The sequence below is a fragment of the Podarcis pityusensis genome (genome assembly GCF_964106645.2).
Source record: "Podarcis pityusensis genome assembly, chromosome: W".
In the NCBI taxonomy this organism is placed as follows: Eukaryota; Metazoa; Chordata; class Lepidosauria; order Squamata; family Lacertidae; genus Podarcis; species Podarcis pityusensis.
In genome coordinates this window covers 36,280,758-36,306,801 of record NC_138045.1, presented here as the reverse complement: position 1 = coordinate 36,306,801, position 26,044 = coordinate 36,280,758, and the positions used below count along the sequence as shown (strand labels likewise).

The following is a 26,044-nucleotide window of genomic DNA, read 5'->3' as shown; positions in this document are numbered from 1 at the left end:
AAAGAAAGTTTCAATTTTGACCAACTATCTAAGTCTCTCTTAATTTCTGCCCAGCATTTTTCATAATTATCCTTAAATAGACTTAGATTTTTTGCTGTTATGTTTACCCCTAGGTATTTTACTTTTTTAACCACATTAAGTTCTGTCTCTTTCTGAAACCGTTCTGACTCTGTATCTGTCAAATTTTTCCCCAAAACCTTAGTTTTCTGTTTATTTAATTTAAATCCAGCCACCCGACCAAAATCATTAATCAGTTGTAATACTCTTTTCGTACTAGACTCTGGCTCCTGCAGGGTCAAAACCAGGTCATCTGCAAAAGCTTTTAATTTATATTGTTTCTGTCCGACCTGAATTCCTTCCACCAACCGGTCCCCTCTAATCATATTCAATAGCACTTCCAGAACCGAAATGAATAACAAAGGGGAGATAGGGCAACCTTGTCGTGTTCCTTTTTCAATTTTAAACTCTTCTGTAACCACATTATTAACTATCAGTTTAGCTTTCTGCTCTGAATATATCGCCTCAATCCCATTCTCAAAACCCCGTCCCACTCCCATCTCTTTTAAGTTTCCCATCATAAATTTCCAGGAGATGTTGTCAAAGGCCTTCTCCGCGTCTATAAAAATTAAAACTGCTTTTGTGTTTATATCTGTTTGCAAAAGTTCCAAAATGTCAATAATGTTCCTTGTATTAGCAAACAAATGTCTACCTGGGAGAAAGCCTGCCTGGTCCTTATGGATTACTTCATTTAAAACTTTTTTAAGTCTACTTGCCAAAATGTCTGCAAATATTTTGTAATCCACATTTAAAAGGGAGATGGGACGATAGTTCTTAAGTTGTGTCTTTTCAGCTTCCGTCTTTGGTATTAATGTGATAAACGCTTCCTTCCACGACTCCGGTGCCCTCTTCCCCTCCAAAATTTCATTGCTGACCTCCATCAAAGGTTGTATCAAGTAGTCTTTTAATGTCTTATAGTACTTGGAGGTCAGCCCATCTGGCCCTGGAGATTTGCCCAGTTGCATGTTCTGAATGGCTTGTTCAATCTCCTGTCGTGTTATTTTGGAATTCAGGATTGTCCTATTTTCTTGTGACAGTTTGGATAGTCCATTTTTTGCCAAAAATTGTTTAATCTCAGCCTCGTCTTGCGGCCCTTGGGTGTATAATTTTTTGAAGTATCTCTGGAAACACTTTCTAATGTCCACAGGATTCTGAATGTTTTTTCCTTCAACCTCTAAGTTTGTAACCGTATTTAATCTTTGTCTTCTCTTCAACTGCCAAGCTAGCAGTTTTCCACATTTATTCGCCGACTCAAACGTTTTTTGTTTCATTAATTTAACCTTCCATTCTATTTCCTGATTTATCAATTTAGAATATTGTGTTTGATAAAGTTTAATTTCTCTCAGAGTTGGCTGTGACTTCGGATTTAATCTTAACTTCTTCTCTAATTCTTTTATTTTATCCAGGATCTTATCTTTTTTCTCATTTTGTGTCCTTTTCTTTACGGCATTCTGTTGTATCAAGAATCCCCTCATTACAGCTTTACTTGCGTCCCAGACGATTCTTTTTTCCACCGTAGTATTCATATTTATCTCAAAGTAATCCTTCAAAACTTTTTGGGCCTTCTTGGTAATTTCCTGATCTCTGAACAAATTGTCATTCATCTTCCATCTAAAGGATCCGGTTGGTAGTAGTGTCATATCCATCTTTACTGCATTATGGTCGGAGCAGGTCTTTGGGCAGATTTCCACTTTTCTGGCCTTAGGTGCCAGGCCTCTAGATATCCATATTTGGTCGATTCTTGTCCAGGTCAGTTGGGCTTCAGAAAAGAATGTTCCCTCTCTTCCTAGTGGGTTCTTTGTCCTCCAGATGTCAATCAAGTCCATATTGTCTGTCATTTCAAAAAAAGTTTTAGGTAGTCTGCCGTCTTTTGTGACATTTTGACTTTGTGACTTGTCCATGTTAGTTGATACGACCCCATTCATATCTCCCATCATTATGATGTTGTTGTAGTCCAGATAATCCAGCATAGTCTCATGCAGCTTCTTGTAGAATTCCGATTTCCCTTCGTTAGGTGCATAGATTCCTAATATCAACAGTTTCTCTCCTTGGTGTTGTATCTCAATTGCCAAAATTCTTCCATGTTCATCTTTAAATAAGAATTTGGGTGACAGGCTCTCTTTCGCATATATCACCACACCTCTCTTCTTGACTTTGTCCGAAGATATAAATTCCTGGCCCAATCTTTTATTTATTAACACTTTTCTGTGGAGCCTTGTCACATGTGTTTCCTGTAGGCAAATAATGTCCAATTGTTCTTTTTTTAATATATGAAATATTTTCTTCCTTTTTTCCGGAATGTTACAGCCATTTATATTCCAGCTCAACAGTTGCAGAGACATCCTGAATTAATCTGGTTATTTTTCAAGGGGTGGTATCTTGTTCACAGGATCTTCAGGTTCCACAGGTGCTGGTGCTGGTACTGGCGTTGCCCCAGGCCCAGGAGGTAGTTCAATTTCTTTTTGAAGGTCCTCTCCGTATGTAGACAGAAATTTGTCTCTCTCTTCCGATGTTCTAATTTTGACCTTTCTCCCTCTAAAGGTAAAGGATATTCCTTGGGGGAATTCCCACCTAAATGCAATTGCGTTGCTCCTTAATAATTTGGCAAGTTCAGAATAGGCGGCTCTAAGGTCCAACAGTTGTCTAGGAATATCTTTGTAAATTTCAATTCTTCTGTCCAAAATGTCCAGTGACTTTCCGTAGTGTAGGCCCAAAATCTTGTCCCTTTCCTCCTTTGATCTCAATGTTATCAGACAGTCTCTGGGCCTCTCCTTTTTTATAAATCTTCCAAGCCTGAAAGCTGACACAATTTTAAAATCCTTTTCCTCCAAATTCCAGAACTTGGAGAATTCTTTGGTTAAGAACTCAGCTAGGTTTCCTTCTTCTGCCTCTTGTAGCGACCTAATCCTCAAATTATTCTCACGATTTCGCAGTTCTATCATAGAAAGATAAATCTGATGTTCCCCTACTTGTTTGGTGAGTGGTCTTACCTCTTGTTCTAAATTTTCTAATTTTTGTCTGGTATCCTCAGCCAATTTCCGATTTTCAGCTGTGGCCTCCGTCAACTGTCCAATTGCCTGTGTGTTCTGTGCCACTTGTCCAGTTAATTTATTTAGGCATTCTGTATTTTGGTCAATCTTTGCTGTTTGCTCATCTGCTTTCTTGTCCAAAGCTTCCAATTTTTCAAAAATTTTCTCTAAAATAGAAGCAGATGCTCCTGAGGCCATATCTTCCAATTGTAACTGCTCTATTTCTCCCTCTTTTGCCTGTGACAAGGCAACTTCTTCTACTTCTGAAGGCAAAGTAGGTACAGATGATCTACGTGTCTGTGAGGCTGAGGTTAGAGTTGTCAAAGTTGTTTGTCTAACTCTTCCTCTTCTTCTTGTGCCACTCATTCCAACGTTATCTATCAGTCAAGGTCACACTGAGTTATTCCCATGGGAATAGAAAGGCCCAGAGAAAGCAAACAGCCGGGGAATCGAAAGTAAATATAAAGTCACTGTTTTAATCCAATCCTCTAGAGGGAGCTTAAAATGTCTTTCAGAGTCTAATTTAATGTCCAAGAACCTTCAAGTACAAGTATTTAGCAGAGTTGATATTAATAGTCACTTTGTTTCAAACAGTGCTTACTGGTCTCCAAAAAACTGTTTCAAATTAGGAGGTCTAAGTACCCTCAGATTGTTGCAAGTTCCAATATACAGTATCCAAATCTGCAATACTGACAGCTCAGTCTCTCAGAGCTCAGGCAGCTCCGGACCCTGGGTTTCACCTTTTAATTGTAATCCAATAAAAGAAGGAAAGTCAAATGCAAATGATAATTCCAAATCATAAACTTAAAGTCTTTACTTTAGATTGCAGGTTCAGTGGGTGCTTAGATCAGTAAAGTTAAAAGTTCTTTTTTCAGCCTCCACTCCTCCAGCTCTTTGCTTTTTAAAGTTCAATGGCAGCGGAAGACGGACTTCCTGTTTCCGCGTCTCTCCGCTCTCAGCCAAGTTCAAATCTTTTAATTCAGCTTTTAGTCTCTAATTTAAAGTGATTCAGTCTTTACTCACGAATAGGTTGGTTTTGATTCCGGATCCAGATTTTACAGGAAAAGGGATCAGCGCTCACCGGCAGCAGCAGCGCGGCTTCGCTCCGCAGATTGCGAAACGGCTCACAGCGCCGCCACCCCCCTCCACGCTCCGGAGCCCCTTACGGGGTTCCTTTGACGTTTGGGAGGTCGCTTCTGGCGCCCACCGAGCCTCAAGACCACAGGCTCTTGCCGCCTGTGGTTTTCCAGAGTGGGTCTCCGCTTCGCCGTAGCGGACGACCCAGTTTCTGCGGAGCCTCCTCTTCCCGGTTAGAAGAGGACCGCCATTGCCGTTCGCGCCACCCCCAATTTAAGTCCAATTGTCCACAGGAAAAAGTCAGCGCTCTCTGGCAATGGCTGTGTGGCTTCACTCCGTGAAAGTAGCAGTCAGTTCGTAGCACCGCGCTTCTCACCCCGCTTCGCTCTGGAGCACCTAGATGGGATTCCCCACGAGTAGGGGGGTGCTTCTGGTGCCCTGCCGAACCCCACGTTCCCAGGCTTCCTCCGCCTGGGATTTCTAGCGGGTCCCCACCTTCACCGTGGCGGGAAGACCCAGTTTCCACGGAGCCCGTTCCTCCGGTCGGAGGAAATCCGCCATTTACCAATGGCGCTGACCTGGAAGTCTAGATGGCCCAGTGGTCTCACTGGGTTTTCAAGCCAGAACACAGCTTCAGCGCCCCCAGGACAAACCAATTTTTAATTCCCCAAACTCTTACTAATCAGAGTTTCCTTTTGAAAGCGACAAACTCCATCTTTTGCTCTTATTTCAGCTGTGTCTTGGCTCTGTGCTCGCAAGTGTTCTAGTGACTTTCAGGTAACTTGGAAAGCATGGTAATGATGTCTTGGTTCTGGGACTTCTGGGGTGGCGCCATCGGTAATGGCGGATTCCCTCTGACTTGGAGGGAACCGGCTCTGCGGAAATCGGGTCTGCACCGCTACGGCACAGCGGGGACCCTTCAAAAATCACAGGCGGGTGAAGCCTGTGACCGTGGGACTCGGCGGGCACCTTTTGCACCCCCCCATTGGCAAAGGAGCCCGGCTCCGGGCTCCGGAGCGGAGCGGGGAAGTGGCGCGGTGCTGTGAGTCAATTGCTCCTTCCGTGGAGCGAAGCCGCGTAGCTGTTACCGGAGAGCGCTGCCTTTTCCCTGGGACAATTTGGCTGCAAAACAACGATCCGTGAGTAGGCTAACTCCGGAATTAAAGGAACTTTACAAATTTTACAAATAATTTGGCACCAAAGCGGAGAGGCATAAACAGGAAGTCTGCCTTCCGTTCTTGTAAATGGAGTAAAGCAATGTACTTGAAAGCGGAAACCTCAAAAGACGTTGGAAAAGGATTATAATTCGAACATCAAACAAGCGATTCCTCCCCCTTGATTGCAGGGGAGGAGGGGGAAAAGGTCTGAACTGTATTTCCCTGCAAAAAAGAGAGGAAGAGGAGCTAAAATCCACCGCTTAAAACCCTGGAACGGGTTCCCAGTGAACAGTAAGAAAGCCGTACTGAGAAATGTGCTGTTGCTGAAAGTATTCTTTGACAGTTAACTCTGCATCTGAGATACAATTAAGATACAATATTGCTGACTGGTTTCTCCTGGTTTTAAAGTAACAGGAAACAACTGAGATAGAAACTGTTGTCCTTTTTGTGAATTGGGGGGTGAAAGGGAAAAGTTAATTACTTTAAGACATTTTGACTGCTACTGCTACTGTGTCCCCCTAGAGGAAGTTTGAAATTGTTACAACAGCAGCTGGGCCACGGGAATTTTCCACTTCAAAACAAACTCTGACTCTGATCGTGAGATTGACCTTGGGCTTTATCTTGAGGGTTATGGCAGATGGGAAAGAGAAAATAGATTTGGTACAAGCAACGAGGTCTGGCAGAGTATTTCGCACAGACGGTGGGCTGCAAAGAAGAGCATCAACATCTGGCCCTTCTGGTTTACCAACAGCAACCTCATCGGCACAACCTAAACCTAAAGGTATGGCAGCTGACAATGCCCTGGCTCAGGCACTAGGTAAAATTAACGAATCTTTGGAAAGAATAAGTAAACAAGTAGCCGAGGCATCGGGCAAAATTAATCAAAACACCACAAGCATTAATAATTTGGGACAGAAGGTAAATACTAATACAGAAACTATTCAGAAATTACTACAGGAATCCACCTCGACACGAAAGACAGCCAAAGAGGCAAAGGAAATAGCAACTGCTACAGCCACTGTTGTAGAAGAGAAGATACCACCGTTACACAAACAACTTGAAGACCATAGGTCAATATTGTCTATGATTGAGTTGAAGGAGAAACAAGCGAATTTAAGGATCAGGGCCGTACCTGAATTGGAGAAAGATAATTTGATTGAATTTCTTACGCAGGAATTTGCAGACTTTTGGAATCCAGATTTGGAGAAGGATAGTTTCAAGATAGTGAGTGCTTTTAGGCTTGGAAAAGGAGGGAGGAAGAACAGGGTGAGGGACTGTTTGATCACCCTCCGAACAAAAGAGGAGAGAGATAAAATATTGAGTCTGCACTTCCAGAAGACCTTGGAAATACATCAGTCAAAAGTGGAGATATTTAAGGATATTCCGAAGCATCTTTTGGACCTTAGGTCCAGTTATAGAGATTTGGTTGCCCTGTTGAGAAGTAACAGAATCATTTTTAGGTGGGAATTCCCCCAAGGCCTATCCTTCAGTTATAAAGGGAAGAAGATAAAAATAAGATCAGAGGATGACAAAGATAAATTTTGGAGAGACCACGGAGAAGACCTGCAGAAGAAAGTTGCAGGAGAGTTAAGGGCACTTGTAAGTGAAACTTTAGACACACCAGATTTACCTCCTGAACTAAAAGACCGCCTGAAGACGGTGATACCACCGACAGAACAGGAACAGGCACTGGGTGCAGTTGGAGGAGAAGCAAAGTAACTACATCATGGCTCTGCAACTATTAAGTTGGAATTGTAATGGTTTGAACTCCCCTCAGAAAAGGAGATCTGTGTTTCATTTATTAAAAAAGGAACAATTGGACTTGATTTGTTTACAAGAAACACATATAACAAGGTTACACAGGAAACTATTGATTAATAAAAGACTTGGTCAGGAGTTTATTTCATCGGACAAGGTTAAAAAAAGAGGGGTAGTGATTTATGCAAAGGAGAGATTATTACCGAAATTTATCTTTAAAGATGACCAAGGAAGATTTGTGGCAATTGAAATTCAAACACAAGGAGAAAAAATTCTGATAGTAGGAGTTTATGCACCAAATGAGGGGAAATCTGATTTTTTTTAAAAGTTGCATGAGACCCTGATGGACTATTTGGATTATAATGTGATTTTGATGGGAGACATGAATGGAGTGGTATCTACACATATGGACAAGGCACAAAGATAGGTAGTCACTAAGGATGGTAGACTACCGAAAACTTTTTTTGAAATGACAGACAACTTGGACTTAGTCGATATTTGGAGAACAAAGAACCCCTTGGTTAAAGAGGGAACCTTCTTCTCTGAAGCCAAAATGACATGGACAAGAATTGACCAAATATGGGTAACTAAAGGAATGGCACCAAAGACAAGAAAAGTGGAAATCTGCCCAAAAACCTGCTCCGACCATAATGCTGTTAAGATGGAAATGAAACTAACACCAACTGGTTCCTTCAGATGGAGGATGAATTACACCTTATTTAGAGATGAAGAAGTGTTTAAGAAGGCCCAAAAAACCTTGAGAGATTATTTTGAGATAAATATGAGCACTAATGTGGAAAAAAGAGTAATCTGGGACGCAAGTAAAGCTGTTATGAGAGGGTTCCTGATACAACAGAATGTATTAAAGAAGAGAATCCAGAATGAGAGGAAGGATAAAATTTTGGAGAAAATAAAGGAAAGTGAAAAGAAATTGAGAGCAAAACCAAAGTTGCAAGAGATTTTGAGAGAAATAAAGTTATATCAAGTGCAATATATGAAAATGATGAATCAGGAGATAGAATGGAAAATTAAACAAATGAGACAAAAGACATTCGAGTCGGCGAATAAATGTGGGAAACTGTTGGCTTGGCAAATGAAAAAAAGACAAAAATTAAATACAGTTACAAATTTAGAAGTGGAAGGAAGGAATATACAGAACCCAGTTGAGATTAGAAATTGTTTCCAGAGGTACTTTAAACAACTATATACACAAGGGCCACAGAAAGAAACTGACGTAGACCGATTTTTGAAAACAAATGGATTACAAAAAATCTCTCAAGAAAATAAATTAATGTTGAACTATAAAATAACTGAACAGGAGGTAGAAGGTGCCATTCAGAATATGCAATTAGGTAAATCTCCAGGACCGGATGGACTGACTTCTAGATACTACAGATCTTTAAAAGAATGGTTAGTACAACCTTTAAAGGAAGTCTGCAACGAAATAATGGATGGGAAAAGGGCACCAGAGTCGTGGAAAGAAGCGTATATTACACTTGTACCGAAAACAGAGACTGAAAAGACGCAGCTTAAGAACTACCGCCCCATATCACTGCTCAATGTGGATTATAAAATCTTTGCAGACATTTTGGCTAAAAGACTAAAAAAAGTGCTAGTGGAAGAGATACATAAAGATCAAGCAGGCTTTCTCCCAGGTAGACATTTGTCTGATAATGTGAGAAACATAATCAATATTTTAGAAAAATTACAAGTGAATATAAATACTAAGGCAGTTTTGATATTTGTGGACGCGGAGAAAGCTTTTGACAGCATTTCTTGGAGTTTCATGAAGAAGAACCTACAGGGGATGGGGGTAGGCCAAGGCTTTGGAAACGGTATAAGTGCAATTTATTCAGAACAAAAGGCCAAATTAATTGTAAATAACGTGGTGACGGAAGAATTTAAGATAGAAAAAGGGACACGACAAGGTTGCCCAATCTCCCCATTGCTTTTTATATCGGTCCTGGAGGTCCTGCTGAATATGATTAGAAGGGACCAATTGGTTAAAGGTATACAAGTCGGAGCTAAACAGTACAAATTGAGAGCATTTGCAGATGACTTAGTATTGACATTACAGGAGCCAGAATCTAGTACTAAAAGGGTTTTGGAACTGATTCAAGAATTTGGTCGGGTTGCAGGATTTAAACTGAATAAGTTAAAAACAAAGGTTTTAGACTTCCGGAGGTGGCGCCATCGGTTAATGGCGGATTCCCTCTAATCGGAGGGAATTGCTCCACGGAAAATAGGGTCGGATCCCGCTTCGGCGTAGCGGGGGACCCTTGAAATCACAGGTGGGGGAAGCCTGTGAACCTGGGACTCGGTGGGCACGTTTGGCGCCCCCCCAATCCGTGAAGGAGCCCGGCAAAGGGTTCCGGAACGGAACGGGGGAAGGAGCGCTGTGCTGAGAGTCGTTTGCTTCATCCGTGGAGTGAAGCCGCGCAGCTGTGACCGGAGAGCGCTGCCTTTCTTTCTTGGAAATTTGGCTTTGAAAATCAACGATCCGTGAGTAGGATTTTATGCAATTAAGGAACTGTACAAATTTGAAGGGAATCTGGCCGAAAGCGGAGAGATATAAAAAGGAAGTCTGCCTCCCGCTCCTGTAGATAAAACAAAGCATTGAACTTGAAAGCGGAAGCTTTGAAAAGACGCATAAAAGGATTTTAATCCAATCATCTAACCAGGACTTTCCCCCCTCAACTTGAGGGAAGAGGGGGGGAAACTTTGATTGTTATTTCTTTAAGAAGAGGTGAGAAAAAGAAGATAAAAACCACCGCTCAATCCCTTGGGAACGGGTTCCCAGAGACAATTAAAAGTTGGAGAAAAGGTACTGTCTTTGAACATACTTTGACAGCTAGTCCTGCAGTGGAAATACAATTTGGATACAATATTGTGGATAAGTATCTCCTGGTCTTAAAGTAACTGTTTAAGATAGATTGTTATCTTTCTGATGAATTGGGGGGACTTAAAGAGGAAGCAAAGCATTTAAGAATTTTATGACTGTTACAGTGTCCCCCTAGTGGAATTTGGACTTGTTACAATTAGCTACAATTGCAATTACAGCTGGCCTGAGGATTTTCCCACACTGTCCTCTTGGAACTTTCCACTTCAAAACAATTCTGAATTTAACTGTGTGACTGACCTTGAGTTCTATCTAGAGGGGGATGGCAGATGGAAAAGAGAAATTAGAGTCGTTACAAGCAACAAGGTCAGGCAAAGTACTGCGAACAGACGGTGGATTGCAAAGAAGAGCTTCGACCTCTGGCCCCTCTGGGCCAACAGCAGCCCCATCGGCACAACCTAAAACTAAAGGTATGGCAAGTGATGACGCCTTTGCTCAGGTTTTGGCTAAAATTAATGAATCTTTGGACAAAATAAGCAAACAAGTAGCAGAGGCATCAGACAAGATTGATCAAAATACAACAAGTATTAATCAAAATACAACAAGTATTAATCAAAATACAGTAAGTTTAAATAATTTGGGCCAGAAAGTAAATACCAATACAGAGACTATTCAGAAACTATTAGAGGAATCGGCCTCAACACGTCAGATTGCCGAAGAGGCCAAAGAAATTGCTACAGCGTCTGTTACAGAGGTTAAAGAGGTTCAAGAGAAGATACCACCGTTACATAAACAACTTGAAGATCATAAGTTAACCCTGTCTATGATTGAGTTGAAAGAAAAACAAGTGAATTTAAGGGTCAGAGCAGTACCTGAAGTGGAGAAGGACAATTTAGCTGAATTTCTTACGCAGGAATTCTCAGATTTTTGGAATCCAGAATTGGCAAAGGATAATTTCAAAATAGTGAATGCCTTTAGACTTGGAAAAAGAGGAGAAAAGAAGGTGAGAGACTGTTTGATTACTCTTCGAACAAAAGAAGAGAGGGACAAGATCCTGGGTTTGCATTTCCAGAAGACACTGGAAATATATCAGACAAGAGTGGAGATATTTAAGGACATTCCGAAACACCTTCTGGATCTCAGATCTAACTATAAAGACCTGGTTACTTTGTTGAAAAGTAATAGAATCAACTTCAGGTGGGAATTTCCTCAAGGCCTATCTTTTACCTACAAAGGAAAGAAGAGGAAAATAAGATCGGAAGACGACAAAGATAAATTCTGGAGAGACCATGGAGAAGACCTACAAAAGAAAGTCACAGGAGAGTTAAGAACAACTGCAAGAGAAGCTTTAGATATACCCGGACTATATCTGGAACTAAAAGACCGTTTGAAAAACGTGATACCACCGACGGAACAGGAACAGGCACTAGGTGCCGTTGGAGGAGAACCAAAATAATTACATCATGGCCCTGCAACTATTAACCTGGAACTGTCATGGTCTAAATTCCCCTCAGAAAAGGAAATCAGTGTTTCATTTATTAAAAAAGGAACAATTGGATTTGATTTGTCTACAAGAAACACATATAAGAAGATTACACAAGAAATTGTTGATAAATAAAAGACTTGGTCAGGAGTTTATTTCATCGGACAAAGTTAAAAAAAGAGGGGCTGTGATTTATGCAAAGGACAGACTATCACCGAAATTTGTCTTTAAAGATGACCAAGGAAGATTTGTGGCAATTGAAATTCAAACACAAGGAGAAAAAATTTTGATAGTAGGAATCTACGCACCAAATGATGGGAAATCTGAATTTTTTAAAAAGTTGCACAAGACCCTGATGGACCATTTGGATTACAACATGATTTTGATGGGAGACATGAATGGAGTGGTATCTACATATATGGACAAGGCACAAAAACAGGTAGTCACTAAGGATGGTAGACTACCGAAAACCTTTTTTGACATGACAGACAACTTGGACTTAGTTGATATTTGGAGAATAAGAAACCCCATGGCTAAAGAGGGAACCTTCTTTTCTGAAGCCAAAATGACATGGACAAGAATTGACCAAATTTGGATAACTAGAGGAATGGCACCAAAGACAAGAAAGGTGGAAATCTGCCCGAAAACTTGTTCCGATCACAATGCTGTCAAGATGGAAATGAGATTAACACCAACTGGCTCCTTTAGATGGAAGATGAATGACACCTTATTTAGAGATGAAGAAGTACTTAAGAAGGCCCAAAAAACTTTGAGAGACTATTTTGAGATAAATTTGAGCACCAATGTGGAGAAAAGAGTAATCTGGGACGCAAGTAAAGCGGTTATGAGAGGGTTCCTAATACAACAGAACGCAGTAAAGAAAAGAACTCAAAATGAGAAGAAGGATAAGATATTGGATAAAATAAAGGAAAGTGAAAAAAGGCTGAGAGTAAATCCAAAATCTCAAGAGATTTTGAGAGAGTTAAAATTATATCAAGTACAATATATGAAAATGATGAATCAGGAAATAGAATGGAAAATTAAACAAATGAGACAAAAGACATTTGAGTCGGCTAACAAATGTGGAAAATTGTTGGCTTGGCAAATGAAAAAGAGACAAAAATTAAATACAGTCACGAACTTAGAAGTGGAAGGAAGAAATATACAGAACCCCGCAGAGATTAGAAATTGTTTCCAGAGGTACTTTAAACGATTATATACCCAAGGGCCATTGAAAGAAACAGACTTAGATCAATTTTTGAAAACAAATGGATTACAAAAAATATCTCAAGAAAATAAACTAATTTTGAATTACAAAATAACTGAACAGGAAATAGAAGGTGCCATTCAAAATATGCAATTGGGTAAATCTCCAGGACCAGACGGTTTGACTTCTAGATACTATAGATCCTTGAAAGAATGGTTAATACAACCTTTGAAAGAGGTCTGTAATGAAATAATGGCAGGGAAAAGAGCACCAGAGTCATGGAAAGAAGCATATATTACACTTGTACCGAAAACAGAGACTGAAAAGACACAGCTTAAGAACTACCGCCCTATATCATTACTTAATGTGGATTACAAAATTTTTGCTGACATTTTGGCCAAGAGATTTAAAAAAGTGTTGATGGAAGAGATTCATAAAGACCAAGCGGGCTTTCTCCCAGGAAGACATCTGTCTGACAATTTGAGGAATATAATTGATATTCTGGAAAAACTAGAAGTGAACATAAACACTAAAGCAATTTTAATATTTGTGGATGCGGAAAAAGCCTTTGACAAAATTTCCTGGAACTTTATGAAGAAGAATCTACAGGGCATGGAGGTAGGCCAAGGTTTTGAGAATGGTATAAGTGCAATTTATTCAGAACAAAAGGCTAAACTAATTGTAAATAATGTTGTGATGGAAGAAATTGAAATTGAAAAAGGGACACAACAAGGTTGTCCAATTTCCCCACTCCTTTTTATTTCGGTCCTGGAGGTTTTGCTGAATATGATTAGAAGGGACCAGTTGGTTAAAGGTATACAGGTCGGAACTAAACAGTACAAATTGAGAGCATTTGCAGATGACTTAGTATTGACGCTACAGGAGCCAGAATCTAGTACTAAAAGGGTTTTAGAACTGATTCAAGAATTTGGTCAAGTGGCAGGATTTAAATTGAATAAGTCAAAAACTAAGGTTTTAGAGAAAAATTTAACACCGATTGAAAGAGAGAGGTTTCAGAATGAGACAGGTTTAACAGTGGTTAAGAAAGTTAAATACCTGGGGATTAACATGACAGCAAAAAATGGGAATCTATTTAAAGACAACTATGAAAAATGTTGGGCTGAAGTGAAAAGAGATTTAGAAATTTGGTCAAATTTGAAGCTTTCACTGCTGGGCCGTATTGCTGCGATAAAAATGAATGTATTGCCTAGAATGTTGTTTTTGTTCCAAACTTTGCAAATTGTGGACAAAATGGATTGTTTCAAGAGGTGGCAGAAAGATATTTCTAGATTCGTCTGGCAGGGCAAGAAGCCCAGAATAAAATTTAAAATACTAACAGATGCAAAGGAAAGAGGTGGATTTGCCCTGCCAGACCTCAAACTTTACTATGAATCAGCAGCTTTTTGCTGGTTGAAAGAATGGCTACTTCTTGAAAACACTGACATTTTGGACCTAGAAGGTTTTAACAATGTATTTGGATGGCATGCATATCTATGGTATGATAAGGTCAAAGCACATAAAGCGTTTAAAAACCACATTGTCAGGAAAGCGCTGTTTAATGTTTGGATAAGATATAAGGATTTGTTAGAAAATAAAACCCCAAGGTGGCTGTCACCAATGGAAGCGAAAGCCTTGAAAAAGCTCAATATGGAGGTCAAATGGCCGAAATATTGGGAAATTTTGGAACAAGATGGAGATAGACTGAAATTGCAGAGTTTTGAAAAACTAAAAAACAAAGTGCGAGACTGGCTTCATTATTTTCAGATAATGGAGGCATTTAAATTGGACAAGAAAATTGGCTTCCAGGTGGAAAAATCAAAATTAGAAACTGAACTGTTAGAACCCAAAACTAAGAATTTATCAAGAATGTATAACTTGCTGCTGAAATGGAACACTCAGGATGAAACGGTAAAATCGGCTATGATTAAATGGGCACAAGACATCGGACATAACATTATGTTTGCTGACTGGGAACAGTTGTGGACCACTGGTATGAAATTTACGGCATGTAATGCCTTAAGAGAGAATATTATGAAAATGATATACAGGTGGTACATAACCCCGGTCAAGCTTGCAAAAATCTATCATTTGCCCGATAACAAATGTTGGAAATGTAAAGAAACTGAAGGTACATTTTTTCACCTTTGGTGGACGTGCCCAAAGATTAAGGCTTTCTGGGAAATGATATATAATGAATTAAAAAAGGTATTTAAATATACCTTCCTCAAGAAACCAGAGGCCTTTCTCCTGGGCATGGTCGGCCAAATGGTGATAAAAAAGGATAGAACTTTCTTTATGTATGCAACAACAGCAGCAAGAATACTCATCGCAAAGTATTGGAAGACACAAGAACTTCCCACGCTGGAGGAATGGCAGATGAAACTGATGGACTATATGGAACTGGCGGAAATGACTGGCAGAATCCGTGACCAGGGAGAAGAGTCGGTGGAGGAAGACTGGAAGAAATTCAAAGATTATCTACAGAAACACTGCAAAATTAAAGAATGTTAGAGTGATGTTGGATTAAAAATAAGTGGTTTCCAGCTGTACAGGATTTAAAGTTATAGATAGACCAAGATTAAAGATTAGGATTAAAGAAGTTGAAGGAAATGGAAATTTGGTAGTTAAGATGTAAAATTTTAATGCTATATTATAAAGATTAAAGATTGGGATTAAAAAGTGGAAAAGAAATTGCTGGACAAACAATTTGGACTGGAATACAAAAGAGGGAGGTATGAGGAGGCCCAGAAAATAAGTAAATTTAAAAGCGGAAACGAAAAGGTGATATTGTTTTTAATTGTTCTGTTTCTTTTTTTGTTTTGTTTTTTGTTTTCTGTGTTTTTTATTCTTCTTTGGATTATGTACTGTGTATTTGTGTATTTCTTTTCTATGTTTCTCTGTTTAATCTTTTACTGAAATCTTAATAAAAATCATTAAAAAAAAATATGAAAATAAGTGGCTTCCAGCTGTACAGGATTTAAGGTTATATATAGATTAAGATTAAGGATTAGGATTAAAAAAGTTAAAGGAAATGGAAATTTGGTTCTTAAGAGGTAAAATTTAATGTTATATTATATTAAGATTAAAGATTGGGATTAAAAAAGAGGGAAAGAAATTGCTGGACAAACAATTTGAACTGGAATACAAAAGAGGGAGGTACGAGGAGGTCCAGAAAATAAGTAAATTTAAAAATGGAGATGAAAAGGTGGTATTGCTTTTAATTGTTTTCTTTTTTGTCTTTTTTTTTTTTTGGATTATGTATTGTGTATTTTTGAATTGTGTATTTCTTTTTTATTTTTAATTTTTTATTGATGTGTTCTTTTTATTGGAAACCTTAATAAATATCATTTAAAAAAACAACAACAAAGGTTTTAGAGAAAAATTTAACAGCGATTGAGAGAGAGAGGTTTCAGAATGAGACAGGTTTAACAGTGGTTAAGAAAGTGAAATACCTGGGGATTAACATGACAGCTAAAAACGGGAATCTATTTAAAGACAATTATGAAAAATGCTGGACTGAAGTGAAAAAAGATTTAGAAATTTGGTCAAATTTGAAGCTTTCACTGCTGGGCCGTATTGCTGCGATAAAAATGAATGTTTTGCCTAGAATGCTGTTTCTGTTTCAAACATTGCAAATTTTGGACAAAATGGATTGTTTCAAGAAGTGGCAGAGAGATATCTCTAGATTTGTATGGCAGGGCAAGAAGCCTAGAATAAAATTTAAAATACTAACGGATGCAAAGGAAAGAGGTGGATTTGCCCTGACGGACCTCAAACTTTATTATGAATCAGCAGCTTTTTGCTGGCTGAAAGAATGGCTTCTTGAAAACACAGACATTTTGGACTTAGAAGGTTTTAATAATGTATTTGGATGGCATGCATATTTGTGGTATGATAAGGTCAAAGCACATAAAGCATTTAAAAATCATATTGTCATGAAAGCATTGTTTAATGTCTGGATAAGATATAAGGATCTATTGGAAAATAAAACCCCAAGGTGGCTGTCACCGATGGAAGCGAAAGCTCAGAAAAAGGTCAATATGGAGGCCAAATGGCCGAAATATTGGGAAATTCTGGAACAAGAGGGAGATAGATTGAAACTGCAGAGTTTTGAGAAACTAAAAAACAAAGTGCGAGATTGGCTTCATTATTATCAGATAATGGAGGCATACAATTTGGACAAGAAAATTGGCTTCCAGGTGGAAAAATCAAAATTAGAAACTGAACTGTTAGAACCCAAAACTAAGATTTTGTCAAGAATGTATAACTTGCTGCTGAAATGGAACACTCAGGATGAAACGGTAAAATCGGCTATGATTAAATGGGCACAAGACGTTGGACACAACATTATGTTCGCTGACTGGGAACAGTTATGGACCACAGGTATGAGGTTTACGGCATGTAATGCCTTAAGAGAGAATATTATGAAAATGATATACAGGTGGTACATGACATCAGTCAAGCTTGCAAAAATCTATCACTTGCCTGATAATAAATGTTGGAAATGTAAAGAAACTGAAGGTACATTTTTTCACCTTTGGTGGACATGCCCAAGGATTAAGGCTTTCTGGGAGATGATCTATAACGAAATGAAAAAGGTAAATAATCTACCTTCCTGAAGAAACCAGAGACCTTTCTCCTGGGCATGGTCGGCCAATTGGTGCCAAAGAAGGACAGAACTTTCTTTATGTATGCCACAACAGCAGCAAGAATACTTATTGCAAAGTATTGGAAGACACAAGATTTACCCACTCTGGAAGAATGGCAGATGAAGGTGATGGACTATATGGAACTGGCGGAAATGACTGGCAGAATCCGAGACCTGGGAGAAGAGTTGGTGGAAGAAGATTGGAAGAAATTTAAAGACTATTTACAGAAATATTGCAAGATTAATGAATGTTAGAATGATGTCAGAATGGCAAGCGATGGGCTGCACCTCACAACGGTTGGGAGAAATGTTTTTGCCAAAAATCTCAGAAACCTCATCAGGAGGGCTTTAAACTGACTAATGTGGGGGAGGGAGACAGTGCTCCTGAAGGTAGGAGTCTATCAATTGATGAAGATGATCATCCAAATGTCATAGACCAAATGGAGCAAACAGCACACAGACCTAGTGGTGGGAGGAAAAAATCCTTAAATAAGAGACACGGGGGAATGATTAATGGACTTCAATGTCTGTACACTAATGCGCAAAGCATGGGAAATAAACAAGATGAGCTTGAGCTCTTGGTACAGCAAACTAAATATGACATAATAGGCATCACTGAAACCTGGTGAGATAAGTCCCACGATTGGAATGTAATAATGGGGGGATACAATCTATTTCAGAGAAACAGACCAGAAAAGAAAGGAGGAGGTGTGGCGTTATATGTCAGGGATGTGTATACCTGTGAAGAGATCCAAGATTTAGAACCTCAAAGCCAAAGTGAGAGCATTTGGGTCAAAATTAAGGGAGAGAAGAATAACAGTGACCTCATTGTGGGAGTTTACTATAGATCCCCAAGCCAAACAGAGGACATAGATGATGCCTTCCTGGAACAGATGGCCAAGCATGCAAGAGGAAGGGAGATAGTAGTAATGGGGGACTTCAATTACCCGGATAGTTGTTGGATGTCAAACTCAGCCAAGAGCATAAGGTCAAACAGATTACTCACTGGCCTTGCAGAGAACTTCATTGTCCAGAAAGTGGGAGAAGCAACAAGAGGAACAGCCATTTTAGATCTGGTCCTAACCAATGTTAATGACCTGGTTAGTGGGGTAGAAGTGGAAGGATCATTAGGCGCGAGTGATCATGCTCTTCTGAAGTTTACTATTGAGCGGAAAGGAGCAGCCAAGCATACTAGGACTCAATTTCTTGACTTTAAGAAAGCCGACTTCATAAAACTTAGGGAAGTGCTGGGTGAGATCCCATGGACAGTAATACTAAAAGGAAAGGGAGTTCATGATGGCTGGGAGTTTGTTAAGAGGGAGATACTAAAAGCACAACGTCAGGCAATACCAATGAGACGGAAACATGGAAGGTGCCTAAAGAAGCCAGGGTGGCTATCTAAAGAACTTTTAACTGAGTTAAGATTAAAAAAAGGATGTGTACCAAAAATGGAAAAGGGGGGAAACCACCAAAGAGGAATTCAAACAAATAGCCAACACGTGTAGACACAAAGTCAGAAAAGCTAAAGCACAGAATGAACTCAGGCTTGCTAGAGAGGTTAAAAGCAACAAAAAAGGCTTTTATGGGTATGTTCGTAGCAAAAGGAAGAACAAAGAAACAGTGGGGTCACTCAGAGGAGAAGATGGTGAAATGCAAACAGGGGACACAGAAAGGGCTGAACTCCTCAATGCCTTCTTTGCCTCAGTCTTCTCCGATAAAGAAAACAATACCCGACCTGAAGAATTTGGAGCAAATGATTCAGCAGAGGAAACACAGCCCAGAATAACTAAGGAGATAGTACAAGAATACTTGGCTAGTTTAGATGTATTCAAGTCTCCAGGGCCAGATGAACTGCATCCAAGAGTATTAAAAGAACTGGCAGATGTGATCTCAGAACCACTGGCAGTCATCTTTGAGAATTCCTGGAGAACAGGCGAAGTCCCGGCAGACTGGAGGAGGGCAAATGTTGTCCCTATTTTCAAAAAGGGGAAAAGAGAGGACCCAAATAATTACCGCCCAGTCAGTCTGACATCAATACCAGGGAAGATTCTGGAGCAGATCATTAAGCAAACAGTCTGTGAGCACCTAGAAAGGAATGCTGTGATCACCAATAGTCAGCATGGATTTCTGAAAAAGAAGTCATGTCAGACTAACCTGATCTCGTTTTTTGACAGAATTACAAGCCTGGTAGATGAAGGGAACGCAGTGGATGTAGCCTACCTTGATTTCAGCAAGGCATTTGACAAGGTGCCCCATGATATTCTTGTAAAGAAGCTAGTAAAATGCGGTCTTGACTATGCTACCACTCAGTGGATTTGTAACTGGCTGACTGACCGAACCCAAAGGGTGCTCATCAATGGTTCCTCTTCATCCTGGAGAAGAGTGACTAGTGGGGTGCCACAGGGTTCTGTCTTGGGCCCGGTCTTATTCAACATCTTTATCAACGACTTGGATGATGGACTCAAGGGCATCCTGATTAAATTTGCAGATGACACCAAACTGGGAGGGGTGGCTAACACCCCAGAGGACAGGATCACACTTCAAAACGACCTTGACAGATTAGAGAACTGGGCCAAAACAAACAAGATGAATTTTAACAGGGAGAAATGTAAAGTATTGCACTTGGGCAAAAAAAACGAGAGGCACAAATACAAGATGGGTGACACCTGGCTTGAGAGCAGTACATGTGAAAAGGATCTAGGAGTCTTGGTTGACCACAAACTTGACATGAGCCAACAGTGTGATGCGGCAGCTAAAAAAGCCAATGCAATTCTGGGCTGCATCAATAGGAGTATAGCATCTAGATCAAGGGAAGTAATAGTGCCACTGTATTCTGCTCTGGTCAGACCTCACCTGGAGTACTGTGTCCAGTTCTGGGCACCACAGTTCAAGAAGGACACTGACAAACTGGAACGTGTCCAGAGGAGGGCAACCAAAATGGTCAAAGGCCTGGAAAGATGCCTTATGAGGAACGGCCAAGGGAGCTGGGCATGTTTAGCCTGGAGAAGAGGAGGTTAAGGGGTGATATGATAGCCGTGTTCAAATATATAAAAGGATGTCACATAGAGGAGGGAGAAAGGTTGTTTTCTGCTGCTCCAGAGAAGCGGACAAGGAGCAATGGATCCAAACTACAAGAAAGAAGATTCCACCTAAACATTAGGAAGAACTTCCTGACAGTAAGAGCTGTTCGACAGTGGAATTTGCTGCCAAGGAGTGTGGTGGAGTCTCCTTCTTTGGAGGTCTTTAAGCAGAGGCTTGACAACCATATGTCAGGAGTGCTCTGATGGTGTTTCCTGCTTGGCAGGGGGTTGGACTCGATGGCCCTTGTGGTCTCTTCCAACTCTATGATTCTATGATTCTAAGTTAAGTGGTTTTAGCAGCAATGTTATAAAGGTGTATGTAAAAATGGATTGTTAACAGGTGAGAATCCAAAGTTATAATTTATTAAGTTAAAGGATTAAGACATAAACAAAGAGGGAAAGGAATTGCTGAATTAACTAATTGAACTGGAATACAAAAAAGGGAGGTGTGAGGAGGTCAGGGAAGCAAGGAAATGAAATGTAAGGCATGGAAGGATGGATTTGTTTTTAAGTGTTTTTTATGTTTTTTCTGTATTTTGTATTTTTTCTTTATTTCTTTCTTTTTTTTCTTTTCTTCTTATCTATGTAATCTTTTTTTTTGAAACCTTAATAAATATCATTTAAAAAGAAAAAGAAAAAACTTCTCCCCATTTCTCCTTTCTCCATATCGGTTTGTTATTTTTTTATTATTCTGAAAATGAATCAAATGCTAGGGTGGCTACCTTCTCGTATAAATAGTTTGATACGTGCTTTACCCTCATAAATACATTTTTTGTGAACATTACCTGGCTGTGTCAACCTTGAGAAATTCAGAGGTGTGAATTTCAAAAGATTGCTGTTTTGGTCTCCATATTTTCCCAAGAATTGCGAATTAGGTAAGTTCACCTTTGAATGCAGCTAAATGGAGTTTATTTCCCATTGTTGTTGATTATGTGAAAAGCAGTCAAGAAGAAGCCTGAGGACTTGTGAGCTGAGAGGGTGGAAGCAGTTCAATTCAAATCCTAATTCTTTTGCTGATGTTTTGAAGGCTGACCATCTTCCTCACTCAGACCTCCTCAGAACCGGAGAGGCTGAAGACTGTGGAGAAGTTGAGACAACTGCGCCAGTTCCTGGAAGAAGAAGAAGAAAAGCGTCTGCTGAATCATGTGGAAGAGGTGGAGAAGGAGATTGCAGGGAGAAGGGATGAGCAGCTGGCCAGACTCTGCAGGAAACTCTCCTCTCTTGAGAGGATCATCCAGGTGATGGAGGAAAAGGGTCAGCAGCCAGCGAGTGAACTGCTGCAGGTAAGACGGCTCCAGGAAAAGGCTGCCTCCCATCCTTTCTGTGCCCCTTTCATGTACGCAAGGAGTGTAGGGGCTCAGTTGACGGAGCCTCGAGTCAGCTTTGTAATGGACAGGAACACCCCAGAGACCTGGGATGCTGAATTCACCTGAGTGCCGACTAGAGATTCTTCAGTCCTCTTGATGGAAGGGGAGGGGATTTTCTGCTCCTTGCTGATGATTTGCCTCCGAATGCCTTCCCGCTGGGCAATGCTGCCTTCCTGCCCTGCCCTGGGCTTTGCCAAGGATGCAGCCAGGCCTCCTTCTGACATGAGCCAGTCTCTTGACCAAGCTTCTCTTCCCGTTCCCTCCACAACTTCTGGGTGGATCCCCTTCCCCATAGATCCTGATCGGCCCCAAATGGTGCTCCGTCACAGTGACCAAAGAGCAAGACAGAGGGACTCATCCAGACTGTGCCACCTTCTCCACTCACAATCCCATATGGCCAGACGTACAAGTGCTTCTGAACGCCCTCTTTAAGGAGGCTGAGAAGGCTGACATACTGGCAAAGGCAGGAGAAGCCCTATTACGGAATGATTGCCAGATGTCCCCGTCTCCCGGGGACAGTCCCCGGATTTACAAATCTGTCCCCAACAAAATCCATCCCCGGAATGTCCCCGGATTTCATATAAGGCCCCCAGATTTATATTTTAAGTGTTGTAGATTTATTAGTAGGGAAGGAATGTTGCGTGATTGGTTCAACGGCACAAGACACATCATATGGGGACTTCCAGCGAGGCAAAATGGCGGGTGCCAGGGCAATGAGCAGCTCCTGAAGCCAGCCAGAGCCAAGTGCACTACCAGGCTGGCTCCGGGCTGCTGAGACTGCCGCCTGCGCTGCCACTGCCGAGGGGGAACCAGGGATGCCCGGCGCGTCAACTGGGGGAACCGCTGACACACCCCCCCGGACCCTAATCGAGGCGGGAGCGAGAGCGCCCGGCCACGTGACCGACTGCCCAGCGGCGCTCCAGGGCCAGTAAAAACCCCGGAACCAAACCAGGGAGATGGAGGAAAGGAGAAGGAGAAGGAAGAGAGAGAAAGAGGAAGGAGAAAAAAGAGGGGAGCCCCGACCTTGCGGCCGCTGAGGAAGAGAGGTAGGAGAGCACCAGGAGGGCACGGACACGGGGCCGAGCCCAGGCCCGACCCGAGCCTACTTCAGGGCAGATAGCACTCTGTAATGGGTTTAGGGGTTGCTCGTGCGTAAGTTGCCGCCACTCCTGGCTAGGTTACCTGGTTAACCCTTTCTGACAGGACAGTGTGGTGGCACCCAGGGAATAGTTGCAGCAGCCGGATGGCTGGCTGAAACACACACCATTGCACTCTTTTTGAATGGGATTCAATCTGAATCAGCCAGTTAGTGAACTTGGTGCTCCTGTGCAACAAAGCCACTACAAAATTGCTCTTCCCCACACACTTCCAGGTCCCTCCAGCTGGGCTTTTTGAGTGTGATGGGTTTTTCTCACTCCAGAGCAGTTTGTGTTTAAGCTGAAAGTCACCAGGAAAGCAAGGAAGACTAAAATTTTTGCATTTGTTGATATAATAAGGTTTTAATAACTCTAATAATGACTATGTGGAAATGACTGGGAAAAGGGAAAAAATGAAAATCAAGGTTTTTGACTCTTGGTTTCCTGGAAGAAGATCAAAAGACTCCCCTGGACTAGAAGAGACATCTCATTAACAACTGGAGAAATGCCAAAGAACTTTGGATATCTGCTTGGGAACTTTCTGATGCAGTATTAATTTAACAAGGAGCCAGGAGTGAAACCCAAAGTAGACTGACCAGCTAGCTGAATCCAGTTATATTGCTATGGGGTGGGGGGGGGAACCTCTAACATTTTACTTTTCAATATTTGTACTTCCAGGGTGAATTTAAGGGGGGGGGTTGGAGGAGTGGAGGAAAGAAGAGCTAACTTGTCCGTGGCTAGGGGGCGCAATATGGACGGTTCTGCCGGGGCGCAAGATCACCTAACTACTGCTCTGCGCCTCTGGACCAGGGGTGGATGGTGCTCATTGGGACTGGTAGGGTGGAAGGCAAGGAGGCCAACAGTAGGTGGCGCCAGAGCCAAGGAGTGGCAGAGCAAATGCATTCTATATCTGAGATGGAGTGGGAAGGGGCTGGCGGCCATCGCAGCCATCCTCTATCTGCCCTCATGGGGCGGCCAGAATCCACTGGGCAAATGCTCATCTTGCGAGAGTCTGGGTCTTCTGCTGTTGCTCTCTCAGAAACCGTGCCCAGGTGGGATGTTTCGTTTTTCGTAGCTTGTTCCTTTTCTTTGTTCGGGTTCCTACGTCACACCAGAAGTTTAAACGGCAACACTCCTTTGCAAGATTGTCCGCCTTTTTAATTGTTTGTTATGGAAAATCAATAAAATGATAAGTTGCCCCTGCCAAAGGGTTGCATGACATCTGGCTGAAGACTTTTTGTGCTAAAAGTTGAAGCTATGCTGGGGTGTGTGTGTGTCCGTCCGTCCATGTGGCCTCTGTGTATTCAACATTCCACCCCCTCCAAAGAATCCTAAGAACCTTAGTTTTCCTTTCACAGTGCTACGATTCCCAGCACCCTTAACAAACCATTGTTCCCAGGACTTTTTGGGTGTGGGTGGGAGGAGATGTGCTTTACATGTGCGGTGTGCAGGCATCTCCCAGCACATGTGTGTGGGGATTCAAGACTAACTCTTATGTTTTTCTTCCTTAGATCAGCTTGACGTTGAAAAAGAGGTTCTCTGCATTGAGGAACACACGCAATTTCACAGCGAAGCAGAACACGGGCCGAATGGTCACTCTGCCATTGCATTTGGTGAAGTCAGACTGGCTTTGCAAAGGAGCTTGCCCCTGAAGCCAGTTGGTTGCCTGCCTGTGGCTGGCTGGCGGCTTGGCATCACCAAAACACAAAGAGACAGCCCCATGCAACCTCACACCCAAAGATTTCTGCCCATGCTTCAGACATGCAGCCCTAAGAGCAGCTCTGACTCCCACTCTAGGCCCCTCTGCCCCAGACTTCCTCCTGATGTAGGCTACAGGATCTGGGAAGTCTGATCCAGCTTTGAGGTGTGGTTCCATATGGCCGTTAGTACTGTTGTGTTTTTGCCAGAGAGCCACGTGGTAAGGAAGATCTCCAAGCATGCTTCCTAGGGGGTCCTCTTTAATCCTCAGATGTGCCCACAAAGGCATGATCCAGCACCCTCATGCCACAGCTGCCTCTGGAGTGACCCTCCCTCCGGTAAGAGGCGTGCCTCACAGCTGAGTGTTTGGTTGTTTGTCTAGGGCGAAGGCTGGGAATCTTGTGGGCTCCCAGATATTGCCAGATCCAATGGCCTTCTGCCTCAGCCAGCATGGCCGACGGTCAGGGGTGATGGAATCCAACAACATCTAGAGGGCCACACAATTCCGCATCCCTGGTCTAGTGAATTTGAGGTTCTTGGTTTCTCTCCCTCTGCCCCCTTTTGCCTGGAAAAGCACTTTGGCAGATTCCTTTGGAGGATTTGGGTGTGACAAGCTGTAGCAGCGCACTGAATAAAACAACTCTGAGAAGCTGAATCACCAGGCTGTTTTCTTTTCTAATAAAAATATTCACTGTGCAGTTCACAGGCACAAAACACAATGTTGATATTGTCCAGGAAATGGGTTTTCAGTTGGAGGGCATGGGTTGCGTGAGAGCATGTTGTGCGGGATAACCAGTCTCATATAACCAACATGCTTCAGTCTAATTAGTGCATGAAGGGGTTAACACCATAGAGTAAGCTGTCCTGCCATCTTAGCCATGTCTCTTCCCCTTACCTTGGGAGTGAGTTCTGATCTATTCTGATATTCACTTCTTCAGCGTTTAATGTACTGTAGGTTTTTCCTGATTTTATGGTTTTATCTTTCTGTAAACGGCTTTGATGTTTCTTACCATCTGGTAGTGTATAAGTTTTATGAAATAAATAAATAATTTTGAATAAATAAATAAATAGGAAGCTGTAAAACCACAACCTCTGAAATGAAAGCTACTGTGCCTCCAGACGGATGTTTTTGCCTGGAGGGGGGCCGTATTCTGCAATGTGCTATCGATGCAATAATAGTGCAGCTTTCTAATGGACTGTCCACGCAAACATCATTCTGCTTTCTGAGTTGCTCTGCAATGCTTCGCCAGGGTTACCACATCATGGCCCCCTGGGGGTGCGCTCCTGTGTTGTAGCTCAGCAAAAGCAGGACAAAATTCCTCTAGTATGGCTCACAGTGAGGGCTGCTGAGAGTTGGGAGAGATCTCGGAGGCCAAAGAGTTTGCTTTTCTGCTCAGTACAGGGGATCTTGCCAGCTCTTCACCCCTGACTGGCCGAAGATGCCCATCTCTCATCCATGCAGCTCCACAGCGTGCCTGGATGATGACTCAGATGGAGCGGGACACACC

The 26,044-nt window shown here is 41.7% G+C and overlaps 1 pseudogene across 1 annotated transcript in view; it reads right to left on the bottom strand.

Annotated features, from left to right (window-relative positions):
- The window catches only part of LOC308467697 (inositol polyphosphate 5-phosphatase OCRL-like), a 552,529-nt pseudogene that overhangs the window by 252,453 nt on the left and 274,032 nt on the right, over window positions 1-26,044 (bottom strand). The gene's annotated exons all lie outside the window — the stretch shown is intronic.